The 27230-nt window shown below is 47.6% G+C and overlaps 15 non-coding genes and 2 pseudogenes across 15 annotated transcripts; all 17 read left to right on the top strand.

Annotated features, from left to right (window-relative positions):
* The first annotated feature begins 54 nt into the window (after window positions 1-54).
* LOC141246387 (U2 spliceosomal RNA) lies at window positions 55-245 on the top strand. The gene has a single exon (XR_012309980.1). It is a non-coding gene; the product is annotated as a U2 spliceosomal RNA (small nuclear RNA).
* Window positions 246-1360: 1115 nt separating this feature from the next.
* LOC141246386 (U2 spliceosomal RNA) lies at window positions 1361-1551 on the top strand. The gene has a single exon (XR_012309979.1). It is a non-coding gene; the product is annotated as a U2 spliceosomal RNA (small nuclear RNA).
* Window positions 1552-2666: 1115 nt separating this feature from the next.
* On the top strand, window positions 2667-2857 carry LOC141246385 (U2 spliceosomal RNA). The gene has a single exon (XR_012309978.1). It is a non-coding gene; the product is annotated as a U2 spliceosomal RNA (small nuclear RNA).
* A 1115-nt stretch (window positions 2858-3972) lies between these two features.
* On the top strand, window positions 3973-4163 carry LOC141246384 (U2 spliceosomal RNA). Its single transcript, XR_012309977.1, has one exon. It is a non-coding gene; the product is annotated as a U2 spliceosomal RNA (small nuclear RNA).
* A 1115-nt stretch (window positions 4164-5278) lies between these two features.
* Window positions 5279-5370, top strand: LOC141246377 (U2 spliceosomal RNA; annotated as a pseudogene).
* A 792-nt stretch (window positions 5371-6162) lies between these two features.
* LOC141246419 (U2 spliceosomal RNA) lies at window positions 6163-6347 on the top strand. The gene has a single exon (XR_012310012.1). It is a non-coding gene; the product is annotated as a U2 spliceosomal RNA (small nuclear RNA).
* A 1115-nt stretch (window positions 6348-7462) lies between these two features.
* Window positions 7463-7653, top strand: LOC141246383 (U2 spliceosomal RNA). The gene has a single exon (XR_012309976.1). It is a non-coding gene; the product is annotated as a U2 spliceosomal RNA (small nuclear RNA).
* Window positions 7654-8768: 1115 nt separating this feature from the next.
* On the top strand, window positions 8769-8959 carry LOC141246382 (U2 spliceosomal RNA). Its single transcript, XR_012309975.1, has one exon. It is a non-coding gene; the product is annotated as a U2 spliceosomal RNA (small nuclear RNA).
* A 1115-nt stretch (window positions 8960-10074) lies between these two features.
* LOC141246410 (U2 spliceosomal RNA) lies at window positions 10075-10265 on the top strand. The gene has a single exon (XR_012310003.1). It is a non-coding gene; the product is annotated as a U2 spliceosomal RNA (small nuclear RNA).
* A 1115-nt stretch (window positions 10266-11380) lies between these two features.
* On the top strand, window positions 11381-11571 carry LOC141246381 (U2 spliceosomal RNA). The gene has a single exon (XR_012309974.1). It is a non-coding gene; the product is annotated as a U2 spliceosomal RNA (small nuclear RNA).
* Window positions 11572-12686: 1115 nt separating this feature from the next.
* LOC141246374 (U2 spliceosomal RNA) lies at window positions 12687-12764 on the top strand (annotated as a pseudogene).
* Window positions 12765-18328: 5564 nt separating this feature from the next.
* LOC141246416 (U2 spliceosomal RNA) lies at window positions 18329-18521 on the top strand. Its single transcript, XR_012310009.1, has one exon. It is a non-coding gene; the product is annotated as a U2 spliceosomal RNA (small nuclear RNA).
* A 1115-nt stretch (window positions 18522-19636) lies between these two features.
* On the top strand, window positions 19637-19827 carry LOC141246379 (U2 spliceosomal RNA). Its single transcript, XR_012309973.1, has one exon. It is a non-coding gene; the product is annotated as a U2 spliceosomal RNA (small nuclear RNA).
* A 1115-nt stretch (window positions 19828-20942) lies between these two features.
* LOC141246423 (U2 spliceosomal RNA) lies at window positions 20943-21133 on the top strand. Its single transcript, XR_012310015.1, has one exon. It is a non-coding gene; the product is annotated as a U2 spliceosomal RNA (small nuclear RNA).
* Window positions 21134-22248: 1115 nt separating this feature from the next.
* Window positions 22249-22439, top strand: LOC141246408 (U2 spliceosomal RNA). The gene has a single exon (XR_012310001.1). It is a non-coding gene; the product is annotated as a U2 spliceosomal RNA (small nuclear RNA).
* A 1115-nt stretch (window positions 22440-23554) lies between these two features.
* On the top strand, window positions 23555-23745 carry LOC141246412 (U2 spliceosomal RNA). Its single transcript, XR_012310005.1, has one exon. It is a non-coding gene; the product is annotated as a U2 spliceosomal RNA (small nuclear RNA).
* A 1115-nt stretch (window positions 23746-24860) lies between these two features.
* Window positions 24861-25051, top strand: LOC141246401 (U2 spliceosomal RNA). Its single transcript, XR_012309994.1, has one exon. It is a non-coding gene; the product is annotated as a U2 spliceosomal RNA (small nuclear RNA).
* Window positions 25052-27230: the final 2179 nt, after the last annotated feature.

Here is a 27230-nt window from a genome sequence, read left to right as displayed (position 1 = left end):
AATGGACTTTTCAGGATCCTTGGGTGGCTCCGTAGTTTGAAACCAATTCTGGTTATCGCTTCTCGGCCTTTTGGCTAAGATCAAGTGTAGTATCTGTTCTTATCAGTTTAATATCTGATACGTCCCCTATCTGGGGACCATATATTAAATGGATTTTTAGAACAGGGAGATGGAAAAAGAGCTTGCTCTGTCCACTCCACGCATTGACCTGGTATTGCAGTATCTCCAGGACCGGTGCACCCCTTCTTTAATGCAGTTTCTAAAATCAGAAAGAATTGAATTCAATGTTTTTTGTTCATTTTGCTTGTTTGTCGGATTTTTGGATGAACTCTTTGGCTTTGCTTTTCTTCTCCTCATTGGATTTTTCATGTTCAAAGTTGCAGAAGCCAGATTACAAGCTCATTTTGGTTCAACTTCAGCAACTGTGCATTGCATTGCCATGTAATGTGATGCAATGCTATCTTTCTAGCTCTCCCTTTTTACTTCCTTTTGGATAAACAGACATATTAGGCAAGCATTTTGGAGCTTTCACCTAAATAACTACAGGTGGTGAGATAAGCTGCACAATATAATTGACCTTTCAGTATATTGTTGCACACACACCATCTATTTAGCAAATGCCCTTGTTATCAACAGCAGCCTTTTAAACTCACCTGAGCTAACAGGTATGTGCGCTGGTTACTCTGCTGCGCTTAAAATTTCTTTTTTGGTTTGCTACAATGCCTTTTCTGAAACGTTGTCTCCTTCTGCTGGAACACTGACTTCTTTCATTTAATGCCTGCAGACTATAAAAGAGAACCCAACCCAAAAAGTTTGGTTGATTAGTCTGTGGCATTCTGTTAAACTGTTGCTTATGGCGGTCTCTGTGAGCTTCTCAGCGACATTCAGCCAGCCAGGTATCCTGCCTGCAGTAGATGGAATGTGGCAATGGAACGCTGGCTGCGCGTGTCATAATAGGCTCTGAGCCTTTATATACCTGTGCACAGCAGCAGCCACCTTCAGTCTGCTGCTGGACAGCCAGCAGCAGCAGCAGCAGGAGAGGTATGTAATCAGGAGCCCTCCTGCTAAGGGTAGACAGCTGCTCGTTCCACCCCACCCCCCGCCTTAATTGGTTCTCCTCCCTTCCAACGGTGTTGAGGCGGGTGGGAACAGCAGGGGGTGAAGGTGCTGTGTTTAAAGAGGTGGAGTTATGCAGATCTAAAACGCGTGGATTGCAGCAGCAGCAAGCCGAAAAGTGCAGGCATGTAAGGGATCTAGAGGTTGACAACATGTCTTCTTAACGGGAGTCCAGGAGCTCATCTCCACAAATGGACTTTTCAGGATCCTTGGGTGGCTCCGTAGTTTGAAACCAATTCTGGTTATCGCTTCTCGGCCTTTTGGCTAAGATCAAGTGTAGTATCTGTTCTTATCAGTTTAATATCTGATACGTCCCCTATCTGGGGACCATATATTAAATGGATTTTTAGAACAGGGAGATGGAAAAAGAGCTTGCTCTGTCCACTCCACGCATTGACCTGGTATTGCAGTATCTCCAGGACCGGTGCACCCCTTCTTTAATGCAGTTTCTAAAATCAGAAAGAATTGAATTCAATGTTTTTTGTTCATTTTGCTTGTTTGTCGGATTTTGGGATGGACTCTTTGGCTTTGCTTTTCTTCTCCTCATTGGATTTTTCATGTTCAAAGTTGCAGAAGCCAGATTACAAGCTCATTTTGGTTCAACTTCAGCAACTGTGCATTGCATTGCCATGTAATGTGATGCAATGCTATCTTTCTAGCTCTCCCTTTTTACTTCCTTTTGGATAAACAGACATATTAGGCAAGCATTTTGGAGCTTTCACCTAAATAACTACAGGTGGTGAGATAAGCTGCACAATATAATTGACCTTTCAGTATATTGTTGCACACACACCATCTATTTAGCAAATGCCCTTGTTATCAACAGCAGCCTTTTAAACTCACCTGAGCTAACAGGTATGTGCGCTGGTTACTCTGCTGCGCTTAAAATTTCTTTTTTGGTTTGCTACAATGCCTTTTCTGAAACGTTGTCTCCTTCTGCTGGAACACTGACTTCTTTCATTTAATGCCTGCAGACTATAAAAGAGAACCCAACCCAAAAAGTTTGGTTGATTAGTCTGTGGCATTCTGTTAAACTGTTGCTTATGGCGGTCTCTGTGAGCTTCTCAGCGACATTCAGCCAGCCAGGTATCCTGCCTGCAGTAGATGGAATGTGGCAATGGAACGCTGGCTGCGCGTGTCATAATAGGCTCTGAGCCTTTATATACCTGTGCACAGCAGCAGCCACCTTCAGTCTGCTGCTGGACAGCCAGCAGCAGCAGCAGCAGGAGAGGTATGTAATCAGGAGCCCTCCTGCTAAGGGTAGACAGCTGCTCGTTCCACCCCACCCCCCGCCTTAATTGGTTCTCCTCCCTTCCAACGGTGTTGAGGCGGGTGGGAACAGCAGGGGGTGAAGGTGCTGTGTTTAAAGAGGTGGAGTTATGCAGATCTAAAACGCGTGGATTGCAGCAGCAGCAAGCCGAAAAGTGCAGGCATGTAAGGGATCTAGAGGTTGACAACATGTCTTCTTAACGGGAGTCCAGGAGCTCATCTCCACAAATGGACTTTTCAGGATCCTTGGGTGGCTCCGTAGTTTGAAACCAATTCTGGTTATCGCTTCTCGGCCTTTTGGCTAAGATCAAGTGTAGTATCTGTTCTTATCAGTTTAATATCTGATACGTCCCCTATCTGGGGACCATATATTAAATGGATTTTTAGAACAGGGAGATGGAAAAAGAGCTTGCTCTGTCCACTCCACGCATTGACCTGGTATTGCAGTATCTCCAGGACCGGTGCACCCCTTCTTTAATGCAGTTTCTAAAATCAGAAAGAATTGAATTCAATGTTTTTTGTTCATTTTGCTTGTTTGTCGGATTTTGGGATGGACTCTTTGGCTTTGCTTTTCTTCTCCTCATTGGATTTTTCATGTTCAAAGTTGCAGAAGCCAGATTACAAGCTCATTTTGGTTCAACTTCAGCAACTGTGCATTGCATTGCCATGTAATGTGATGCAATGCTATCTTTCTAGCTCTCCCTTTTTACTTCCTTTTGGATAAACAGACATATTAGGCAAGCATTTTGGAGCTTTCACCTAAATAACTACAGGTGGTGAGATAAGCTGCACAATATAATTGACCTTTCAGTATATTGTTGCACACACACCATCTATTTAGCAAATGCCCTTGTTATCAACAGCAGCCTTTTAAACTCACCTGAGCTAACAGGTATGTGCGCTGGTTACTCTGCTGCGCTTAAAATTTCTTTTTTGGTTTGCTACAATGCCTTTTCTGAAACGTTGTCTCCTTCTGCTGGAACACTGACTTCTTTCATTTAATGCCTGCAGACTATAAAAGAGAACCCAACCCAAAAAGTTTGGTTGATTAGTCTGTGGCATTCTGTTAAACTGTTGCTTATGGCGGTCTCTGTGAGCTTCTCAGCGACATTCAGCCAGCCAGGTATCCTGCCTGCAGTAGATGGAATGTGGCAATGGAACGCTGGCTGCGCGTGTCATAATAGGCTCTGAGCCTTTATATACCTGTGCACAGCAGCAGCCACCTTCAGTCTGCTGCTGGACAGCCAGCAGCAGCAGCAGCAGGAGAGGTATGTAATCAGGAGCCCTCCTGCTAAGGGTAGACAGCTGCTCGTTCCACCCCACCCCCCGCCTTAATTGGTTCTCCTCCCTTCCAACGGTGTTGAGGCGGGTGGGAACAGCAGGGGGTGAAGGTGCTGTGTTTAAAGAGGTGGAGTTATGCAGATCTAAAACGCGTGGATTGCAGCAGCAGCAAGCCGAAAAGTGCAGGCATGTAAGGGATCTAGAGGTTGACAACATGTCTTCTTAACGGGAGTCCAGGAGCTCATCTCCACAAATGGACTTTTCAGGATCCTTGGGTGGCTCCGTAGTTTGAAACCAATTCTGGTTATCGCTTCTCGGCCTTTTGGCTAAGATCAAGTGTAGTATCTGTTCTTATCAGTTTAATATCTGATACGTCCCCTATCTGGGGACCATATATTAAATGGATTTTTAGAACAGGGAGATGGAAAAAGAGCTTGCTCTGTCCACTCCACGCATTGACCTGGTATTGCAGTATCTCCAGGACCGGTGCACCCCTTCTTTAATGCAGTTTCTAAAATCAGAAAGAATTGAATTCAATGTTTTTTGTTCATTTTGCTTGTTTGTCGGATTTTGGGATGGACTCTTTGGCTTTGCTTTTCTTCTCCTCATTGGATTTTTCATGTTCAAAGTTGCAGAAGCCAGATTACAAGCTCATTTTGGTTCAACTTCAGCAACTGTGCATTGCATTGCCATGTAATGTGATGCAATGCTATCTTTCTAGCTCTCCCTTTTTACTTCCTTTTGGATAAACAGACATATTAGGCAAGCATTTTGGAGCTTTCACCTAAATAACTACAGGTGGTGAGATAAGCTGCACAATATAATTGACCTTTCAGTATATTGTTGCACACACACCATCTATTTAGCACATGCCCTTGTTATCAACAGCAGCCTTTTAAACTCACCTGAGCTAACAGGTATGTGCGCTGGTTACTCTGCTGCGCTTAAAATTTCTTTTTTGGTTTGCTACAATGCCTTTTCTGAAACGTTGTCTCCTTCTGCTGGAACACTGACTTCTTTCATTTAATGCCTGCAGACTATAAAAGAGAACCCAACCCAAAAAGTTTGGTTGATTAGTCTGTGGCATTCTGTTAAACTGTTGCTTATGGCGGTCTCTGTGAGCTTCTCAGCGACATTCAGCCAGCCAGGTATCCTGCCTGCAGTAGATGGAATGTGGCAATGGAACGCTGGCTGCGCGTGTCATAATAGGCTCTGAGCCTTTATATACCTGTGCACAGCAGCAGCCACCTTCAGTCTGCTGCTGGACAGCCAGCAGCAGCAGCAGCAGGAGAGGTATGTAATCAGGAGCCCTCCTGCTAAGGGTAGACAGCTGCTCGTTCCACCCCACCCCCCGCCTTAATTGGTTCTCCTCCCTTCCAACGGTGTTGAGGCGGGTGGGAACAGCAGGGGGTGAAGGTGCTGTGTTTAAAGAGGTGGAGTTATGCAGATCTAAAACGCGTGGATTGCAGCAGCAGCAAGCCGAAAAGTGCAGGCATGTAAGGGATCTAGAGGTTGACAACATGTCTTCTTAACGGGAGTCCAGGAGCTCATCTCCACAAATGGACTTTTCAGGATCCTTGGGTGGCTCCGTAGTTTGAAACCAATTCTGGTTATCGCTTCTCGGCCTTTTGGCTAAGATCAAGTGTAGTATCTTTCGAAAAGGCGGTTTTGGATGTTGGCCGCCCTAGTAGATTGATACATTATGCACACTGGGGTTTAGGCGCTTGTTAGTACGCCAGGTGGCTAATATAGTCATCTGGTGGAAAGCATGGCCCCCCAGGATCGACGCCATTGGGCCGGGGAAGATCGAAAGCCCGAAGTGTGAAGTGCCCCAGGAGTGGTGACCCTGGGGTGCCTTAACTCACTGGGATTGGGAACCCCACTTGAGTTTATGGCACATTTGCACTAGCACTTCAATATTTCTTTCTTCACACACCCTTATTCCGGGCCTTCTGGCCTTAGGATGGGGAATTTTTCAATTCCCGGTCGAAGGTCCGGGCAGTATTATACTGTGAAACCTTCACTATTTATTTAATTTTTTTTTGTCACTGTGTGTCCACTTTTTCACGTGTGTCCACGTCCTTACTAGGATTTTGTCGGGATGCGGTTCCCTTACGGGTTCCTCTCTTGGCAGGTCTAGGGGGGGAGTGTGTGGCCATCAGGTTCCGCTCCCCCCTGAACCCCCCTGGCTCTCCTCTTTCGGGAGGAGAGCGTTGTTGGCTCCCCTCTTCCGGGAGGGGAGCACAGTCTTTGGCTCCCAGTGCCTTGCTCGGGTGAGAACTCGGGCAGGTATTGAGGGTAAGATTTTGTCGCCTCTGGCTCCGGCTGGAGGTGGCTATTTGTCCCTGTGCCTCGCTGTGGCCTTCTGGCTCGGAGGGACGGGGAATGGTTTGGGGGACCCTTCTCCTTTTGGAGAGGGTTTCAAGAAGACCAGCATCCTAGTGCACTTTTTTTTGTGGCACTTGTCACTTTTTTAAGCGCACTCGGGTTTTGTACACGAATTCGGGCTTTCGATAAAAAAAAAAAAATCTGTTCTTATCAGTTTAATATCTGATACGTCCCCTATCTGGGGACCATATATTAAATGGATTTTTAGAACAGGGAGATGGAAAAAGAGCTTGCTCTGTCCACTCCACGCATTGACCTGGTATTGCAGTATCTCCAGGACCGGTGCACCCCTTCTTTAATGCAGTTTCTAAAATCAGAAAGAATTGAATTCAATGTTTTTTGTTCATTTTGCTTGTTTGTCGGATTTTGGGATGGACTCTTTGGCTTTGCTTTTCTTCTCCTCATTGGATTTTTCATGTTCAAAGTTGCAGAAGCCAGATTACAAGCTCATTTTGGTTCAACTTCAGCAACTGTGCATTGCATTGCCATGTAATGTGATGCAATGCTATCTTTCTAGCTCTCCCTTTTTACTTCCTTTTGGATAAACAGACATATTAGGCAAGCATTTTGGAGCTTTCACCTAAATAACTACAGGTGGTGAGATAAGCTGCACAATATAATTGACCTTTCAGTATATTGTTGCACACACACCATCTATTTAGCAAATGCCCTTGTTATCAACAGCAGCCTTTTAAACTCACCTGAGCTAACAGGTATGTGCGCTGGTTACTCTGCTGCACTTAAAATTTCTTTTTTGGTTTGCTACAATGCCTTTTCTGAAACGTTGTCTCCTTCTGCTGGAACACTGACTTCTTTCATTTAATGCCTGCAGACTATAAAAGAGAACCCAACCCAAAAAGTTTGGTTGATTAGTCTGTGGCATTCTGTTAAACTGTTGCTTATGGCGGTCTCTGTGAGCTTCTTAGCGACATTCAGCCAGCCAGGTATCCTGCCTGCAGTAGATGGAATGTGGCAATGGAACGCTGGCTGCGCGTGTCATAATAGGCTCTGAGCCTTTATATACCTGTGCACAGCAGCAGCCACCTTCAGTCTGCTGCTGGACAGCCAGCAGCAGCAGCAGCAGGAGAGGTATGTAATCAGGAGCCCTCCTGCTAAGGGTAGACAGTTGCTCGTTCCACCCCACCCCCCGCCTTAATTGGTTCTCCTCCCTTCCAACGGTGTTGAGGCGGGTGGGAACAGCAGGGGGTGAAGGTGCTGTGTTTAAAGAGGTGGAGTTATGCAGATCTAAAACGCGTGGATTGCAGCAGCAGCAAGCCGAAAAGTGCAGGCATGTAAGGGATCTAGAGGTTGACAACATGTCTTCTTAACGGGAGTCCAGGAGCTCATCTCCACAAATGGACTTTTCAGGATCCTTGGGTGGCTCCGTAGTTTGAAACCAATTCTGGTTATCGCTTCTCGGCCTTTTGGCTAAGATCAAGTGTAGTATCTGTTCTTATCAGTTTAATATCTGATACGTCCCCTATCTGGGGACCATATATTAAATGGATTTTTAGAACAGGGAGATGGAAAAAGAGCTTGCTCTGTCCACTCCACGCATTGACCTGGTATTGCAGTATCTCCAGGACCGGTGCACCCCTTCTTTAATGCAGTTTCTAAAATCAGAAAGAATTGAATTCAATGTTTTTTGTTCATTTTGCTTGTTTGTCGGATTTTGGGATGGACTCTTTGGCTTTGCTTTTCTTCTCCTCATTGGATTTTTCATGTTCAAAGTTGCAGAAGCCAGATTACAAGCTCATTTTGGTTCAACTTCAGCAACTGTGCATTGCATTGCCATGTAATGTGATGCAATGCTATCTTTCTAGCTCTCCCTTTTTACTTCCTTTTGGATAAACAGACATATTAGGCAAGCATTTTGGAGCTTTCACCTAAATAACTACAGGTGGTGAGATAAGCTGCACAATATAATTGACCTTTCAGTATATTGTTGCACACACACCATCTATTTAGCAAATGCCCTTGTTATCAACAGCAGCCTTTTAAACTCACCTGAGCTAACAGGTATGTGCGCTGGTTACTCTGCTGCGCTTAAAATTTATTTTTTGGTTTGCTACAATGCCTTTTCTGAAACGTTGTCTCCTTCTGCTGGAACACTGACTTCTTTCATTTAATGCCTGCAGACTATAAAAGAGAACCCAACCCAAAAAGTTTGGTTGATTAGTCTGTGGCATTCTGTTAAACTGTTGCTTATGGCGGTCTCTGTGAGCTTCTCAGCGACATTCAGCCAGCCAGGTATCCTGCCTGCAGTAGATGGAATGTGGCAATGGAACGCTGGCTGCGCGTGTCATAATAGGCTCTGAGCCTTTATATACCTGTGCACAGCAGCAGCCACCTTCAGTCTGCTGCTGGACAGCCAGCAGCAGCAGCAGCAGGAGAGGTATGTAATCAGGAGCCCTCCTGCTAAGGGTAGACAGCTGCTCGTTCCACCCCACCCCCCGCCTTAATTGGTTCTCCTCCCTTCCAACGGTGTTGAGGCGGGTGGGAACAGCAGGGGGTGAAGGTGCTGTGTTTAAAGAGGTGGAGTTATGCAGATCTAAAACGCGTGGATTGCAGCAGCAGCAAGCCGAAAAGTGCAGGCATGTAAGGGATCTAGAGGTTGACAACATGTCTTCTTAACGGGAGTCCAGGAGCTCATCTCCACAAATGGACTTTTCAGGATCCTTGGGTGGCTCCGTAGTTTGAAACCAATTCTGGTTATCGCTTCTCGGCCTTTTGGCTAAGATCAAGTGTAGTATCTGTTCTTATCAGTTTAATATCTGATACGTCCCCTATCTGGGGACCATATATTAAATGGATTTTTAGAACAGGGAGATGGAAAAAGAGCTTGCTCTGTCCACTCCACGCATTGACCTGGTATTGCAGTATCTCCAGGACCGGTGCACCCCTTCTTTAATGCAGTTTCTAAAATCAGAAAGAATTGAATTCAATGTTTTTTGTTCATTTTGCTTGTTTGTCGGATTTTGGGATGGACTCTTTGGCTTTGCTTTTCTTCTCCTCATTGGATTTTTCATGTTCAAAGTTGCAGAAGCCAGATTACAAGCTCATTTTGGTTCAACTTCAGCAACTGTGCATTGCATTGCCATGTAATGTGATGCAATGCTATCTTTCTAGCTCTCCCTTTTTACTTCCTCTTGGATAAACAGACATATTAGGCAAGCATTTTGGAGCTTTCACCTAAATAACTACAGGTGGTGAGATAAGCTGCACAATATAATTGACCTTTCAGTATATTGTTGCACACACACCATCTATTTAGCAAATGCCCTTGTTATCAACAGCAGCCTTTTAAACTCACCTGAGCTAACAGGTATGTGCGCTGGTTACTCTGCTGCGCTTAAAATTTCTTTTTTGGTTTGCTACAATGCCTTTTCTGAAACGTTGTCTCCTTCTGCTGGAACACTGACTTCTTTCATTTAATGCCTGCAGACTATAAAAGAGAACCCAACCCAAAAAGTTTGGTTGATTAGTCTGTGGCATTCTGTTAAACTGTTGCTTATGGCGGTCTCTGTGAGCTTCTCAGCGACATTCAGCCAGCCAGGTATCCTGCCTGCAGTAGATGGAATGTGGCAATGGAACGCTGGCTGCGCGTGTCATAATAGGCTCTGAGCCTTTATATACCTGTGCACAGCAGCAGCCACCTTCAGTCTGCTGCTGGACAGCCAGCAGCAGCAGCAGCAGGAGAGGTATGTAATCAGGAGCCCTCCTGCTAAGGGTAGACAGCTGCTCGTTCCACCCCACCCCCCGCCTTAATTGGTTCTCCTCCCTTCCAACGGTGTTGAGGCGGGTGGGAACAGCAGGGGGTGAAGGTGCTGTGTTTAAAGAGGTGGAGTTATGCAGATCTAAAACGCGTGGATTGCAGCAGCAGCAAGCCGAAAAGTGCAGGCATGTAAGGGATCTAGAGGTTGACAACATGTCTTCTTAACGGGAGTCCAGGAGCTCATCTCCACAAATGGACTTTTCAGGATCCTTGGGTGGCTCCGTAGTTTGAAACCAATTCTGGTTATCGCTTCTCGGCCTTTTGGCTAAGATCAAGTGTAGTATCTGTTCTTATCAGTTTAATATCTGATACGTCCCCTATCTGGGGACCATATATTAAATGGATTTTTAGAACAGGGAGATGGAAAAAGAGCTTGCTCTGTCCACTCCACGCATTGACCTGGTATTGCAGTATCTCCAGGACCGGTGTACCCCTTCTTTAATGCAGTTTCTAAAATCAGAAAGAATTGAATTCAATGTTTTTTGTTCATTTTGCTTGTTTGTCGGATTTTGGGATGGACTCTTTGGCTTTGCTTTTCTTCTCCTCATTGGATTTTTCATGTTCAAAGTTGCAGAAGCCAGATTACAAGCTCATTTTGGTTCAACTTCAGCAACTGTGCATTGCATTGCCATGTAATGTGATGCAATGCTATCTTTCTAGCTCTCCCTTTTTACTTCCTTTTGGATAAACAGACATATTAGGCAAGCATTTTGGAGCTTTCACCTAAATAACTACAGGTGGTGAGATAAGCTGCACAATATAATTGACCTTTCAGTATATTGTTGCACACACACCATCTATTTAGCAAATGCCCTTGTTATCAACAGCAGCCTTTTAAACTCACCTGAGCTAACAGGTATGTGCGCTGGTTACTCTGCTGCGCTTAAAATTTCTTTTTTGGTTTGCTACAATGCCTTTTCTGAAACGTTGTCTCCTTCTGCTGGAACACTGACTTCTTTCATTTAATGCCTGCAGACTATAAAAGAGAACCCAACCCAAAAAGTTTGGTTGATTAGTCTGTGGCATTCTGTTAAACTGTTGCTTATGGCGGTCTCTGTGAGCTTCTCAGCGACATTCAGCCAGCCAGGTATCCTGCCTGCAGTAGATGGAATGTGGCAATGGAACGCTGGCTGCGCGTGTCATAATAGGCTCTGAGCCTTTATATACCTGTGCACAGCAGCAGCCACCTTCAGTCTGCTGCTGGACAGCCAGCAGCAGCAGCAGCAGGAGAGGTATGTAATCAGGAGCCCTCCTGCTAAGGGTAGACAGCTGCTCGTTCCACCCCACCCCCCGCCTTAATTGGTTCTCCTCCCTTCCAACGGTGTTGAGGCGGGTGGGAACAGCAGGGGGTGAAGGTGCTGTGTTTAAAGAGGTGGAGTTATGCAGATCTAAAACGCGTGGATTGCAGCAGCAGCAAGCCGAAAAGTGCAGGCATGTAAGGGATCTAGAGGTTGACAACATGTCTTCTTAACGGGAGTCCAGGAGCTCATCTCCACAAATGGACTTTTCAGGATCCTTGGGTGGCTCCGTAGTTTGAAACCAATTCTGGTTATCGCTTCTCGGCCTTTTGGCTAAGATCAAGTGTAGTATCTGTTCTTATCAGTTTAATATCTGATACGTCCCCTATCTGGGGACCATATATTAAATGGATTTTTAGAACAGGGAGATGGAAAAAGAGCTTGCTCTGTCCACTCCACGCATTGACCTGGTATTGCAGTATCTCCAGGACCGGTGCACCCCTTCTTTAATGCAGTTTCTAAAATCAGAAAGAATTGAATTCAATGTTTTTTGTTCATTTTGCTTGTTTGTCGGATTTTGGGATGGACTCTTTGGCTTTGCTTTTCTTCTCCTCATTGGATTTTTCATGTTCAAAGTTGCAGAAGCCAGATTACAAGCTCATTTTGGTTCAACTTCAGCAACTGTGCATTGCATTGCCATGTAATGTGATGCAATGCTATCTTTCTAGCTCTCCCTTTTTACTTCCTTTTGGATAAACAGACATATTAGGCAAGCATTTTGGAGCTTTCACCTAAATAACTACAGGTGGTGAGATAAGCTGCACAATATAATTGACCTTTCAGTATATTGTTGCACACACACCATCTATTTAGCAAATGCCCTTGTTATCAACAGCAGCCTTTTAAACTTACCTGAGCTAACAGGTATGTGCGCTGGTTACTCTGCTGCGCTTAAAATTTCTTTTTTGGTTTGCTACAATGCCTTTTCTGAAACGTTGTCTCCTTCTGCTGGAACACTGACTTCTTTCATTTAATGCCTGCAGACTATAAAAGAGAACCCAACCCAAAAAGTTTGGTTGATTAGTCTGTGGCATTCTGTTAAACTGTTGCTTATGGCGGTCTCTGTGAGCTTCTCAGCGACATTCAGCCAGCCAGGTATCCTGCCTGCAGTAGATGGAATGTGGCAATGGAACGCTGGCTGCGCGTGTCATAATAGGCTCTGAGCCTTTATATACCTGTGCACAGCAGCAGCCACCTTCAGTCTGCTGCTGGACAGCCAGCAGCAGCAGCAGCAGGAGAGGTATGTAATCAGGAGCCCTCCTGCTAAGGGTAGACAGCTGCTCGTTCCACCCCACCCCCCGCCTTAATTGGTTCTCCTCCCTTCCAACGGTGTTGAGGCGGGTGGGAACAGCAGGGGGTGAAGGTGCTGTGTTTAAAGAGGTGGAGTTATGCAGATCTAAAACGCGTGGATTGCAGCAGCAGCAAGCCGAAAAGTGCAGGCATGTAAGGGATCTAGAGGTTGACAACATGTCTTCTTAACGGGAGTCCAGGAGCTCATCTCCACAAATGGACTTTTCAGGATCCTTGGGTGGCTCCGTAGTTTGAAACCAATTCTGGTTATCGCTTCTCGGCCTTTTGGCTAAGATCAAGTGTAGTATCTGTTCTTTTAAGAACACAAGAGCTACGATCTACACTTGACGAGAGCGATCGAACTCGGAAGGAGAAGAGCTTCGGAGCCCAGCTGACATCAGAGAACGAAGGCGGATATCGGTGGGAGGAAGAAGCTCTAAAGAATCCAGAAGAAGACGAAGACTCGGAGAAGAATCGGGCTGTCCTGTGGAATCTTCGAGGAAGAAAATCATCGAGACAAAGACCTTTCGGGGAATTTGTCCAGAACACGACGGGAGAAGAATCTGCATAGCTCCACCCATTCCGGGAAGAGTTCCAGATCCAGCTCCAAGAAGTAACTGCAGGAGGAAAGCCATGGCAAGCGCTGCGAGGAAGGCCGAAAAGAAGAGCCTGGAGGTGGGGACAGCCAGGAGGGCCCAGCCAGGAGCCGATTCTGACCCCAAGAACTCTGCCTCCACGACTGGCCAGCAGAAGGGACCCCAGAAGCCCCGCCACGAAGCTCCAGCCCTGGAGCCATGGATGCGGCAGACGGTGGCCCTGAAGCTGAAGGAAGTGGATGGGAGGGTGCCGGACATGTCCTCGGACGTGTTCTGCCAGAAGATGCTGCTGGATCGAGGCTTCTCCAGGTCGGACACCCTCAGCATCCAGACCTTCTTGACGGGGATCTTCTTCGTCACCTTCGCCACTGTGAACACCTGCAGGAGGTTCTGGGAAATGGTAAGCGCAAAAGGACCGGATAATTCTTTCTCTGCCTTTACAGGTAGCTGCCCTATCCAGAGGGATGAAAGGAGGATCACGGTCTCCATGCGCAACCCGCACACCCCAGGCCAAGACATCTGTACCTTCCTGAGACGCTTCTGTTTGGTTGTGAAGGAACCCTCTCACATCCTGAATGGACTCGGCTTCTGGACAGGTAAGTGGTCGGTGACCGTTAGACTTCACAGGGACCTGGCGTACTCAGACGGACTTCGGCACCTGCCCCCGACATTCTCCCTGGGCAACTCCTATGGCCTCATCTATTACCCGGACATGCCGCGGAACTGCAGGAGATGCGGCAAGAACGGCCACGAGATGAAGGACTGCAAGGAGGATGCCTGCAGGATTTGTCGAGTGACGGGACACAGCTCGAAGGACTGCCCGAAGAAGACGTCCTGCAACCTGTGTGGGCTGGCGGCTCATCTGTACAAGGATTGCCCCAGGCGTGAGAGATCCTGGGCATCGGTGGTTGCGACGACCCCAGCTACGGAGGACAAGGCCCCGACGACCAGGCCTGTGAAGGTCAAGGACGCGACGACCAAGGCCCCAGCGGCCAAGGCCGAGACGACCAAGGCCAAAGCGGTCAAGGAGTCGGTGGCCAAAGCCCCAGCGACGGTCCCAGCAGCTCCGAAGCAGAAGAAAAAGTCAAAGGAGGGTAAGAGTTCTGTCACCCCTCTCTCGATCCCTCCCCCTACCACCCCCGTCCAATCCCCCCCCACCCCGGCCACCCCTGCTGAGGATTCCACTTCCTCTTCCTCCTTCCCCTACTCCTCAGCAGGTGTCCTTTCCCCTGCCCCGGCAGCCACTCTCCCTCCCCAGACCATGGTAGCGGTGGAATTAACCTTTCCTCCACCCGCCGCTATCTATTCCGAGGAGGATTTTCCCCTTCTTGTCTCCCCAGTTCCAACCCGGGGAAAGAGGAAGGTGGAGGACAGCCCTGCTACTGAATCCTCCAAAAAGAAGATTCTGGATTTCGTAGGCGAAAAGGAGGATACCCTCCCTGAGCCAGAAGAGATGGAGCACATGGTTGAGACCCTGGTGGCCGAGCCAGAAGAGGAGGAACTGGTGGTCGCCGAGATTGAGGCCGCGCTGCTTGACCAGATGGAGGAAGAGGGCCTGCTGGTGATCCCGTCACCAGCAGTCAACACCGACGAGGGACCACCCGACCGGAGTGGTAACTAAGGTGTATTGCCTGCGCTAACTTTTTCTTTTTTCCCTACATGATGGCTAATATTAACTTATTTTCCATTAATGTCAGGAGCATCAAGGACAAGTTCAGACGTCAGACTATTTATGCCTTCCTTACTTCCCAGTTGTGTGATGTTTATATGTTGCAGGAATGTTCCCTTCCCTCCTCTAGGTCCTTCAAACATCTGGCCAGGGAGTGGTCCCACGGTCCATCCTACTGGTCCGGTGGGGGTGACTGCAAGTCTGCGGGGGTCGCAATTCTGATCAGGGGGGGCGCATTCACGCTTGAGTCCGTCCAGGAGCTCATCTGCGGCAGGGCTCTTGTTGTAGATGGCAACTGGGCGGGAGAACCTGTCAGGTTCATCAACGTGTATGCGTCCCCACTGAAGAATGAGCGTTTGGAGCTTTTCCAGACCCTGCGGCTTCAGCTTGCCACCACCAGGACCTTAGTGATGGCCGGGGATTTCAACTGCCCCATCGAGGAGGACGGTCGTAGTTCTGGCACATCTGCCAAGTTGGACATCACGTCCAAGCTGCTCATCGAGATGGTAACCGAGGCCTCTCTTCAGGACGTGGTGGGCTCCATGGGGAGAGGCTCCACGAACTATTCGTGGAGCCGACCCGATGGCTCACTCCGCTCCAGGATTGACTTTGTGTTCACCTCTCGGGCAGTCAGGCAGAGTAGGCACTCGATGGTCTCCTGCTTCTTCTCCGACCACAGAGCCATTCACTTACAAGGTGTCCTCGGCGACGGTTTTCCGTCCGGCCCCGGCTCCTGGAAGCTGAATTGTGCTCTGCTGGCTCAGGATGAAGTCGTGGAGGAGCTGAGAGCAGCCTACGCAATGTGGCAGTCCTACAAGGGTAGCTTCCAAACAGTCTCTGATTGGTGGGAATATGTTAAACTTGAGTTTCGCTGTTTCTTTCAGGCCAAGGGTCGACAACAGGCGTGTGAGAAGAGGAGGGACTTCAGAGGGCTGCAGCGCGAGCTGCGGTCGCTGCAGGACCTTCTTCACTGCGGCTGGGACGTGAGGGAGGAGCTGGAGGAGACCAAGAAGAGCCTGAAAAGGCACTTTGAGGAGGAGTCCAAGCGAATCATCTTCCGTTCCAAAGTGGAGAATCTGGAGAAGGGTGAGAAATGTAACTCATTCTTTTTCAGGAAACTTCATGCCGGTCACACGCCCCTGAACGAGCTGCGAGACGAGAGCGGAAACATGCGACGTGGGAAGGAGGACGTGATGAGGGTCGTCAGCGACTTCTACAGCGAACTCTACTCCCACAAGACTACCGACCCCGACGCTGCTGATAAGTTCCTGTCAGGTATCACTAACCATCTTGATCCTGCAGGCACGGCAGCCTTGGACAAACCTCTGATGGTGGGCGAATTGCTCTCTGCCGCTAAATCCTTTAGGACCGGCAGGACCCCGGGCAGTGATGGTCTTCCAGCGGAGCTCTATGTAGCGCTGGGAGACCTCATCTGTCCGGACCTGTTGGACCTGTACGAGGAGATGGTGGTGGAGGGTAGAATGCCTCCATCTTTGAGGGAAGGAATGGTCACGATCCTGTACAAGCGGAAGGGAGAGAGGTGCGACCTGAGGAATTGGCGTCCCATCACTCTGCTCAACGTGGACTACAAGATCCTGGCCAAGACGATGGCGACACGACTTAAGACGGTCATCGGACGGATCATCCACCCGGACCAGACCTGCGGCATCCCTGGACGTCGCATCGCAGACAGCCTCGCTCTCGTGCGGGACACGGTCGAGTACATCAAGGTCTGCCGTGCACACGCGGCCCTGGTCTCCTTGGATCAGGAGAAGGCCTTCGACCGGGTTTCCCACGAGTTCATGGGCCGAGCTCTGCACCGGTTAGGTTTGGGTAACATGTTTTGTTCGTATGTCCGTCTGATGTATTTTGATATCCACAGCTCGGTGTTGGTGAACGGCTGGAAGACTGACCCCTTCCCTGTCCTCTCTGGGGTCAGACAACGCTGCCCTCTATCACCTCTTCTTTTTGTTTGTGTTATAGAACTCTTCGCAGAGGCTATCCGGCAGAATGGAGAGATCAGAGGGATCACCGCACCGGGTCCGGGACGACACGAGGTCAAGTGCTCGCTCTACATGGACGACGTCACCGTCTTCTGCGCTGATCGTGGTTCAGTCGACGCCCTCGTCCAGACGTGTGAGAGGTTCGGCCGGGCTTCAGGGGCCAAAGTCAACTGCAGGAAGTCGGAAGCCATGCTCTTCGGGGATTGGCAGCCGGCCTCCTCCGCCCCCTTCCCCTTCAACATTCAACCGGATTTCCTCAAGGTGCTGGGAGTCTGGTTCGGGAAGGAAGGAGCGGCCCTCAAGTCCTGGCAAGAACGCTTGGCCAAGGTGAAGCAACGGATCGGACTCTGGAGCCTCAGACACCTCACTTGTGAGGGTAAGGCACTCGTCCTGCATAATGAGGTCCTGCCCGTCTTGCAGTACACGGCGCAGGCCTGGCCCCCACACGTCACTGTGTGCAGGGCCATTACCAGGACAGTGTTTCACTTTGTCTGGGGATCCAAGATGGACAGAGTCAGGCGGGCCGTCATGTACAAGGAGCCTCGCAAGGGTGGGAAGGGCGTTCCAGATATCCCCACCCTCCTGCGATCCTCTTTTGTGTGTGATTGTGTCCGCCGGACTTTTCAAGTCAAGAATGGCTCCGCGGGCAGGTCCATGTCTCGCTTCTTCCTGCTTCCTCTTTGGAGGCGACTCGGCTGGGACAAGTGGGACAGCTCCTTCCCCTACAACTGGACGACGCCATGGTTCTACGGAGACGTCGTTCGATTTGTGGGGGAGCATCAACTGGAGGGACTCAAGCCCGACTTGTGGAAGCCCAAAACTATCCACAAGCTAATCAGAGCCAAGGATGACGTGGAGAACATCACAGGACTTCACCAGGACACGCTGGACACTGTGTGGACAAATGTGTCGTCTGACAGGCTGACCAACGGGCACAAGGACTTGTCATGGATGGCGATTCAGGGCGGACTGCCCGTCCGGTCATTCATGCATGCCCGGAACCTGTGCAAGACCCGGTACTGCCCAAGGTGCCCCTTCGTGAAGGAAACATCTTTGCACACTTTTTGGGACTGCGGATTTGCACAGCGCCTATTGACTGCACTTGAGGACGACCTGAGGAACTCTGTCCCCAGGGCGAGCCTATCGCACCATTCTGTGCTTTACGGACTCTTCCCTGGGGTTCATACCGTCGGAGCCATCCAGGAGGCTTGGCGCCTTATGAACTGCTTCAAGGATGCCGTTTGGGTCGCCAGGAACCGGCTCATCTTGAGGAGGGAGAGGATGTCCATCCAGGACTGCCGCAGGCTGATCCACAGCCTGCTCAGAGACTATTCCATCATGGACGGTCCGGAGGACGAGGACGAGGACTAAACCCCTCCTCCCCCTCTCCCCTTATGTGTCTTGTCTTTCAATAAAGCTTCGGGCCTGTGATTTTCCCCTCCCCATCCCCTTTTTCCCAATCCCCATCCCTTATCACGGTTCGTCGTACTGTATTGATTGACATGCTTTTTCTTTCAGATTGAGTGTTTTGTGTAGCATAGGGGTGTGATGTGTCTAGTTAGTGCGTCGTATCCTCATGCTATGTAAATATGATGTAGAATTCTGTGTGTACTGGGCTGCGGCACTGTACACTGTCTGTTAACTTATTTTTTGTGCTAATAAAAGATATATTCAATCAAAAAATCTGTTCTTATCAGTTTAATATCTGATACGTCCCCTATCTGGGGACCATATATTAAATGGATTTTTAGAACAGGGAGATGGAAAAAGAGCTTGCTCTGTCCACTCCACGCATTGACCTGGTATTGCAGTATCTCCAGGACCGGTGCACCCCTTCTTTAATGCAGTTTCTAAAATCAGAAAGAATTGAATTCAATGTTTTTTGTTCATTTTGCTTGTTTGTCGGATTTTGGGATGGACTCTTTGGCTTTGCTTTTCTTCTCCTCATTGGATTTTTCATGTTCAAAGTTGCAGAAGCCAGATTAGAAGCTCATTTTGGTTCAACTTCAGCAACTGTGCATTGCATTGCCATGTAATGTGATGCAATGCTATCTTTCTAGCTCTCCCTTTTTACTTCCTTTTGGATAAACAGACATATTAGGCAAGCATTTTGGAGCTTTCACCTAAATAACTACAGGTGGTGAGATAAGCTGCACAATATAATTGACCTTTCAGTATATTGTTGCACACACACCATCTATTTAGCAAATGCCCTTGTTATCAACAGCAGCCTTTTAAACTCACCTGAGCTAACAGGTATGTGCGCTGGTTACTCTGCTGCGCTTAAAATTTCTTTTTTGGTTTGCTACAATGCCTTTTCTGAAACGTTGTCTCCTTCTGCTGGAACACTGACTTCTTTCATTTAATGCCTGCAGACTATAAAAGAGAACCCAACCCAAAAAGTTTGGTTGATTAGTCTGTGGCATTCTGTTAAACTGTTGCTTATGGCGGTCTCTGTGAGCTTCTCAGCGACATTCAGCCAGCCAGGTATCCTGCCTGCAGTAGATGGAATGTGGCAATGGAACGCTGGCTGCGCGTGTCATAATAGGCTCTGAGCCTTTATATACCTGTGCACAGCAGCAGCCACCTTCAGTCTGCTGCTGGACAGCCAGCAGCAGCAGCAGCAGGAGAGGTATGTAATCAGGAGCCCTCCTGCTAAGGGTAGACAGCTGCTCGTTCCACCCCACCCCCCGCCTTAATTGGTTTTCCTCCCTTCCAACGGTGTTGAGGCGGGTGGGAACAGCAGGGGGTGAAGGTGCTGTGTTTAAAGAGGTGGAGTTATGCAGATCTAAAACGCGTGGATTGCAGCAGCAGCAAGCCGAAAAGTGCAGGCATGTAAGGGATCTAGAGGTTGACAACATGTCTTCTTAACGGGAGTCCAGGAGCTCATCTCCACAAATGGACTTTTCAGGATCCTTGGGTGGCTCCGTAGTTTGAAACCAATTCTGGTTATCGCTTCTCGGCCTTTTGGCTAAGATCAAGTGTAGTATCTGTTCTTATCAGTTTAATATCTGATACGTCCCCTATCTGGGGACCATATATTAAATGGATTTTTAGAACAGGGAGATGGAAAAAGAGCTTGCTCTGTCCACTCCACGCATTGACCTGGTATTGCAGTATCTCCAGGACCGGTGCACCCCTTCTTTAATGCAGTTTCTAAAATCAGAAAGAATTGAATTCAATGTTTTTTGTTCATTTTGCTTGTTTGTTGGATTTTGGGATGGACTCTTTGGCTTTGCTTTTCTTCTCCTCATTGGATTTTTCATGTTCAAAGTTGCAGAAGCCAGATTACAAGCTCATTTTGGTTCAACTTCAGCAACTGTGCATTGCATTGCCATGTAATGTGATGCAATGCTATCTTTCTAGCTCTCCCTTTTTACATCCTTTTGGATAAACAGACATATTAGGCAAGCATTTTGGAGCTTTCACCTAAATAACTACAGGTGGTGAGATAAGCTGCACAATATAATTGACCTTTCAGTATATTGTTGCACACACACCATCTATTTAGCAAATGCCCTTGTTATCAACAGCAGCCTTTTAAACTCACCTGAGCTAACAGGTATGTGCGCTGGTTACTCTGCTGCGCTTAAAATTTCTTTTTTGGTTTGCTACAATGCCTTTTCTGAAACGTTGTCTCCTTCTGCTGGAACACTGACTTCTTTCATTTAATGCCTGCAGACTATAAAAGAGAACCCAACCCAAAAAGTTTGGTTGATTAGTCTGTGGCATTCTGTTAAACTGTTGCTTATGGCGGTCTCTGTGAGCTTCTCAGCGACATTCAGCCAGCCAGGTATCCTGCCTGCAGTAGATGGAATGTGGCAATGGAACGCTGGCTGCGCGTGTCATAATAGGCTCTGAGCCTTTATATACCTGTGCACAGCAGCAGCCACCTTCAGTCTGCTGCTGGACAGCCAGCAGCAGCAGCAGCAGGAGAGGTATGTAATCAGGAGCCCTCCTGCTAAGGGTAGACAGCTGCTCGTTCCACCCCACCCCCCGCCTTAATTGGTTCTCCTCCCTTCCAACGGTGTTGAGGCGGGTGGGAACAGCAGGGGGTGAAGGTGCTGTGTTTAAAGAGGTGGAGTTATGCAGATCTAAAACGCGTGGATTGCAGCAGCAGCAAGCCGAAAAGTGCAGGCATGTAAGGGATCTAGAGGTTGACAACATGTCTTCTTAACGGGAGTCCAGGAGCTCATCTCCACAAATGGACTTTTCAGGATCCTTGGGTGGCTCCGTAGTTTGAAACCAATTCTGGTTATCGCTTCTCGGCCTTTTGGCTAAGATCAAGTGTAGTATCTGTTCTTATCAGTTTAATATCTGATACGTCCCCTATCTGGGGACCATATATTAAATGGATTTTTAGAACAGGGAGATGGAAAAAGAGCTTGCTCTGTCCACTCCACGCATTGACCTGGTATTGCAGTATCTCCAGGACCGGTGCACCCCTTCTTTAATGCAGTTTCTAAAATCAGAAAGAATTGAATTCAATGTTTTTTGTTCATTTTGCTTGTTTGTTGGATTTTGGGATGGACTCTTTGGCTTTGCTTTTCTTCTCCTCATTGGATTTTTCATGTTCAAAGTTGCAGAAGCCAGATTACAAGCTCATTTTGGTTCAACTTCAGCAACTGTGCATTGCATTGCCATGTAATGTAATGCAATGCTATCTTTCTAGCTCTCCCTTTTTACATCCTTTTGGATAAACAGACATATTAGGCAAGCATTTTGGAGCTTTCACCTAAATAGCTACAGGTGGTGAGATAAGCTGCACAATATAATTGACCTTTCAGTATATTGTTGCACACACACCATCTATTTAGCAAATGCCCTTGTTATCAACAGCAGCCTTTTAAACTCACCTGAGCTAACAGGTATGTGCGCTGGTTACTCTGCTGCGCTTAAAATTTCTTTTTTGGTTTGCTACAATGCCTTTTCTGAAACGTTGTCTCCTTCTGCTGGAACACTGACTTCTTTCATTTAATGCCTGCAGACTATAAAAGAGAACCCAACCCAAAAAGTTTGGTTGATTAGTCTGTGGCATTCTGTTAAACTGTTGCTTATGGCGGTCTCTGTGAGCTTCTCAGCGACATTCAGCCAGCCAGGTATCCTGCCTGCAGTAGATGGAATGTGGCAATGGAACGCTGGCTGCGCGTGTCATAATAGGCTCTGAGCCTTTATATACCTGTGCACAGCAGCAGCCACCTTCAGTCTGCTGCTGGACAGCCAGCAGCAGCAGCAGCAGGAGAGGTATGTAATCAGGAGCCCTCCTGCTAAGGGTAGACAGCTGCTCGTTCCACCCCACCCCCCGCCTTAATTGGTTCTCCTCCCTTCCAACGGTGTTGAGGCGGGTGGGAACAGCAGGGGGTGAAGGTGCTGTGTTTAAAGAGGTGGAGTTATGCAGATCTAAAACGCGTGGATTGCAGCAGCAGCAAGCCGAAAAGTGCAGGCATGTAAGGGATCTAGAGGTTGACAACATGTCTTCTTAACGGGAGTCCAGGAGCTCATCTCCACAAATGGACTTTTCAGGATCCTTGGGTGGCTCCGTAGTTTGAAACCAATTCTGGTTATTGCTTCTCGGCCTTTTGGCTAAGATCAAGTGTAGTATCTGTTCTTATCAGTTTAATATCTGATACGTCCCCTATCTGGGGACCATATATTAAATGGATTTTTAGAACAGGGAGATGGAAAAAGAGCTTGCTCTGTCCACTCCACGCATTGACCTGGTATTGCAGTATCTCCAGGACCGGTGCACCCCTTCTTTAATGCAGTTTCTAAAATCAGAAAGAATTGAATTCAATGTTTTTTGTTCATTTTGCTTGTTTGTCGGATTTTGGGATGGACTCTTTGGCTTTGCTTTTGTTCTCCTCATTGGATTTTTCATGTTCAAAGTTGCAGAAGCCAGATTACAAGCTCATTTTGGTTCAACTTCAGCAACTGTGCATTGCATTGCCATGTAATGTGATGCAATGCTATCTTTCTAGCTCTCCCTTTTTACTTCCTTTTGGATAAACAGACATATTAGGCAAGCATTTTGGAGCTTTCACCTAAATAACTACAGGTGGTGAGATAAGCTGCACAATATAATTGACCTTTCAGTATATTGTTGCACACACACCATCTATTTAGCAAATGCCCTTGTTATCAACAGCAGCCTTTTAAACTCACCTGAGCTAACAGGTATGTGCGCTGGTTACTCTGCTGCGCTTAAAATTTCTTTTTTGGTTTGCTACAATGCCTTTTCTGAAACGTTGTCTCCTTCTGCTGGAACACTGACTTCTTTCATTTAATGCCTGCAGACTATAAAAAAGAACCCAACCCAAAAAGTTTGGTTGATTAGTCTGTGGCATTCTGTTAAACTGTTGCTTATGGCGGTCTCTGTGAGCTTCTCAGCGACATTCAGCCAGCCAGGTATTGTGCCTGCAGTAGATGGAATGTGGCAATGGAACGCTGGCTGCGCGTGTCATAATAGGCTCTGAGCCTTTATATACCTGTGCACAGCAGCAGCCACCTTCAGTCTGCTGCTGGACAGCCAGCAGCAGCAGCAGCAGGAGAGGTATGTAATCAGGAGCCCTCCTGCTAAGGGTAGACAGCTGCTCGTTCCACCCCACCCCCCGCCTTAATTGGTTCTCCTCCCTTCCAACGGTGTTGAGGCGGGTGGGAACAGCAGGGGGTGAAGGTGCTGTGTTTAAAGAGGTGGAGTTATGCAGATCTAAAACGCGTGGATTGCAGCAGCAGCAAGCCGAAAAGTGCAGGCATGTAAGGGATCTAGAGGTTGACAACATGTCTTCTTAACGGGAGTCCAGGAGCTCATCTCCACAAATGGACTTTTCAGGATCCTTGGGTGGCTCCGTAGTTTGAAACCAATTCTGGTTATCGCTTCTCGGCCTTTTGGCTAAGATCAAGTGTAGTATCTGTTCTTATCAGTTTAATATCTGATACGTCCCCTATCTGGGGACCATATATTAAATGGATTTTTAGAACAGGGAGATGGAAAAAGAGCTTGCTCTGTCCACTCCACGCATTGACCTGGTATTGCAGTATCTCCAGGACCGGTGCACCCCTTCTTTAATGCAGTTTCTAAAATCAGAAAGAATTGAATTCAATGTTTTTTGTTCATTTTGCTTGTTTGTCGGATTTGGGGATGGACTCTTTGGCTTTGCTTTTCTTCTCCTCATTGGATTTTTCATGTTCAAAGTTGCAGAAGCCAGATTACAAGCTCATTTTGGTTCAACTTCAGCAACTGTGCATTGCATTGCCATGTAATGTGATGCAATGCTATCTTTCTAGCTCTCCCTTTTTACTTCCTTTTGGATAAACAGACATATTAGGCAAGCATTTTGGAGCTTTCACCTAAATAACTACAGGTGGTGAGATAAGCTGCACAATATAATTGACCTTTCAGTATATTGTTGCACACACACCATCTATTTAGCAAATGCCCTTGTTATCAACAGCAGCCTTTTAAACTCACCTGAGCTAACAGGTATGTGCGCTGGTTACTCTGCTGCGCTTAAAATTTCTTTTTTGGTTTGCTACAATGCCTTTTCTGAAACGTTGTCTCCTTCTGCTGGAACACTGACTTCTTTCATTTAATGCCTGCAGACTATAAAAGAGAACCCAACCCAAAAAGTTTGGTTGATTAGTCTGTGGCATTCTGTTAAACTGTTGCTTATGGCGGTCTCTGTGAGCTTCTCAGCGACATTCAGCCAGCCAGGTATCCTGCCTGCAGTAGATGGAATGTGGCAATGGAACGCTGGCTGCGCGTGTCATAATAGGCTCTGAGCCTTTATATACCTGTGCACAGCAGCAGCCACCTTCAGTTTGCTGCTGGACAGCCAGCAGCAGCAGCAGCAGGAGAGGTATGTAATCAGGAGCCCTCCTGCTAAGGGTAGACAGCTGCTCGTTCCACCCCACCCCCCGCCTTAATTGGTTCTCCTCCCTTCCAACGGTGTTGAGGCGGGTGGGAACAGCAGGGGGTGAAGGTGCTGTGTTTAAAGAGGTGGAGTTATGCAGATCTAAAACGCGTGGATTGCAGCAGCAGCAAGCCGAAAAGTGCAGGCATGTAAGGGATCTAGAGGTTGACAACATGTCTTCTTAACGGGAGTCCAGGAGCTCATCTCCACAAATGGACTTTTCAGGATCCTTGGGTGGCTCCGTAGTTTGAAACCAATTCTGGTTATCGCTTCTCGGCCTTTTGGCTAAGATCAAGTGTAGTATCTGTTCTTATCAGTTTAATATCTGATACGTCCCCTATCTGGGGACCATATATTAAATGGATTTTTAGAACAGGGAGATGGAAAAAGAGCTTGCTCTGTCCACTCCACGCATTGACCTGGTATTGCAGTATCTCCAGGACCGGTGCACCCCTTCTTTAATGCAGTTTCTAAAATCAGAAAGAATTGAATTCAATGTTTTTTGTTCATTTTGCTTGTTTGTCGGATTTGGGGATGGACTCTTTGGCTTTGCTTTTCTTCTCCTCATTGGATTTTTCATGTTCAAAGTTGCAGAAGCCAGATTACAAGCTCATTTTGGTTCAACTTCAGCAACTGTGCATTGCATTGCCATGTAATGTGATGCAATGCTATCTTTCTAGCTCTCCCTTTTTACTTCTTTTTGGATAAACAGACATATTAGGCAAGCATTTTGGAGCTTTCACCTAAATAACTACAGGTGGTGAGATAAGCTGCACAATATAATTGACCTTTCAGTATATTGTTGCACACACACCATCTATTTAGCAAATGCCCTTGTTATCAACAGCAGCCTTTTAAACTCACCTGAGCTAACAGGTATGTGCGCTGGTTACTCTGCTGCGCTTAAAATTTCTTTTTTGGTTTGCTACAATGCCTTTTCTGAAACGTTGTCTCCTTCTGCTGGAACACTGACTTCTTTCATTTAATGCCTGCAGACTATAAAAGAGAACCCAACCCAAAAAGTTTGGTTGATTAGTCTGTGGCATTCTGTTAAACTGTTGCTTATGGCGGTCTCTGTGAGCTTCTCAGCGACATTCAGCCAGCCAGGTATCCTGCCTGCAGTAGATGGAATGTGGCAATGGAACGCTGGCTGCGCGTGTCATAATAGGCTCTGAGCCTTTATATACCTGTGCACAGCAGCAGCCACCTTCAGTCTGCTGCTGGACAGCCAGCAGCAGCAGCAGCAGGAGAGGTATGTAATCAGGAGCCCTCCTGCTAAGGGTAGACAGCTGCTCGTTCCACCCCACCCCCCGCCTTAATTGGTTCTCCTCCCTTCCAACGGTGTTGAGGCGGGTGGGAACAGCAGGGGGTGAAGGTGCTGTGTTTAAAGAGGTGGAGTTATGCAGATCTAAAACGCGTGGATTGCAGCAGCAGCAAGCCGAAAAGTGCAGGCATGTAAGGGATCTAGAGGTTGACAACATGTCTTCTTAACGGGAGTCCAGGAGCTCATCTCCACAAATGGACTTTTCAGGATCCTTGGGTGGCTCCGTAGTTTGAAACCAATTCTGGTTATCGCTTCTCGGCCTTTTGGCTGCGATCGTATGACTGTACCTTGATTGGTGCGAGTCTCCTGGAGGAATCCGGACCCTTTTGTGGAGGATTTTCTGCTTTTTCCTGTGGTATTCCATACCGACAGAATCCAAGATGTCTTTTGTGAAGAACACCATCCGTTTGTCCGTGGATCCATCTGACCAGAACAAGAACAACGTGGTTTTCATTGTCCAAGACATCGTTGAAGGCAAAGCTGGAGCAAGACGTTCTGAGATCTTCAGTGTCAACGAATTTTCACGTCAAGGTAATTATGACGTTACCTTTATGGACCAGGATGTTTGCCTTAATGTCTTTGAATGGCTCCGTGGTCACTCTAGTGACCCCTGCTTGGAAGGAGTTAGATGCGAACCTTTGTTTGGTCTGCAAGAAAAGGAGGTGACTGTGACTGTCTATAACCCTTTTACAGACCCTGAGCTGCTGGAGTGCTTCCTCTCTCGCTACTGTGAATATGTGCGGAAGGGAGTGAAGCAAGTCAATTGTCTAGGAATCTTTAACTGTCAGTATAAATTCCGTGTGAAATTGAAAAGGGATCCTGACAGTGTGGGGGGCTTTAGACACCCTCCATCAAATTTTTCCGTTGCAGGCCATAGAGGTTTCCTCTTTTACCCAGGCCAGCCCATGTTTTGCCGTAGATGCTTTTCTTTCGGACATACCATGGTAACATGCCTTAAAGGGCAGTGTTGCCGAAATTGCAGAAAGGAGGGGCATATGGCCAACCAGTGTCCAGAGGCCAAGTCCTGTGATGTCTGTGGGAGTAGTGATCACATGTATAAGGACTGTCCTATGAGTGCACCTAGACGTTCTGATAAAGAACAGAAGGAGGAGGAGCTGGAGAGGAGGCAGATGGCAAGCGCACTGAAAGTGCTGGAAAGATTGGAGAGGGAGGAGAGAGAGGGAAGGAGGCGGGAAACTGGTAGAGCCTCTCCCTCTACGGCGCCAGAGGAGGTGTCCCTGAGACCATGTTCTTCTTCTGCTGAAGAAATGAGGAAGAAGCGGAGGGAAGAAAAGGAGTTCTGGAGGGAAG

The sequence above is a fragment of the Phyllobates terribilis genome, unplaced genomic scaffold, assembly GCF_046119375.1.
Source record: "Phyllobates terribilis strain yellow unplaced genomic scaffold, ASM4611937v1 Scaffold_2549__1_contigs__length_124670, whole genome shotgun sequence".
Taxonomy (NCBI): domain Eukaryota; kingdom Metazoa; phylum Chordata; class Amphibia; order Anura; family Dendrobatidae; genus Phyllobates; species Phyllobates terribilis.
Note: the sequence above shows the minus strand (reverse complement) of the source record. Positions and strands in the feature narration are given on the sequence as shown.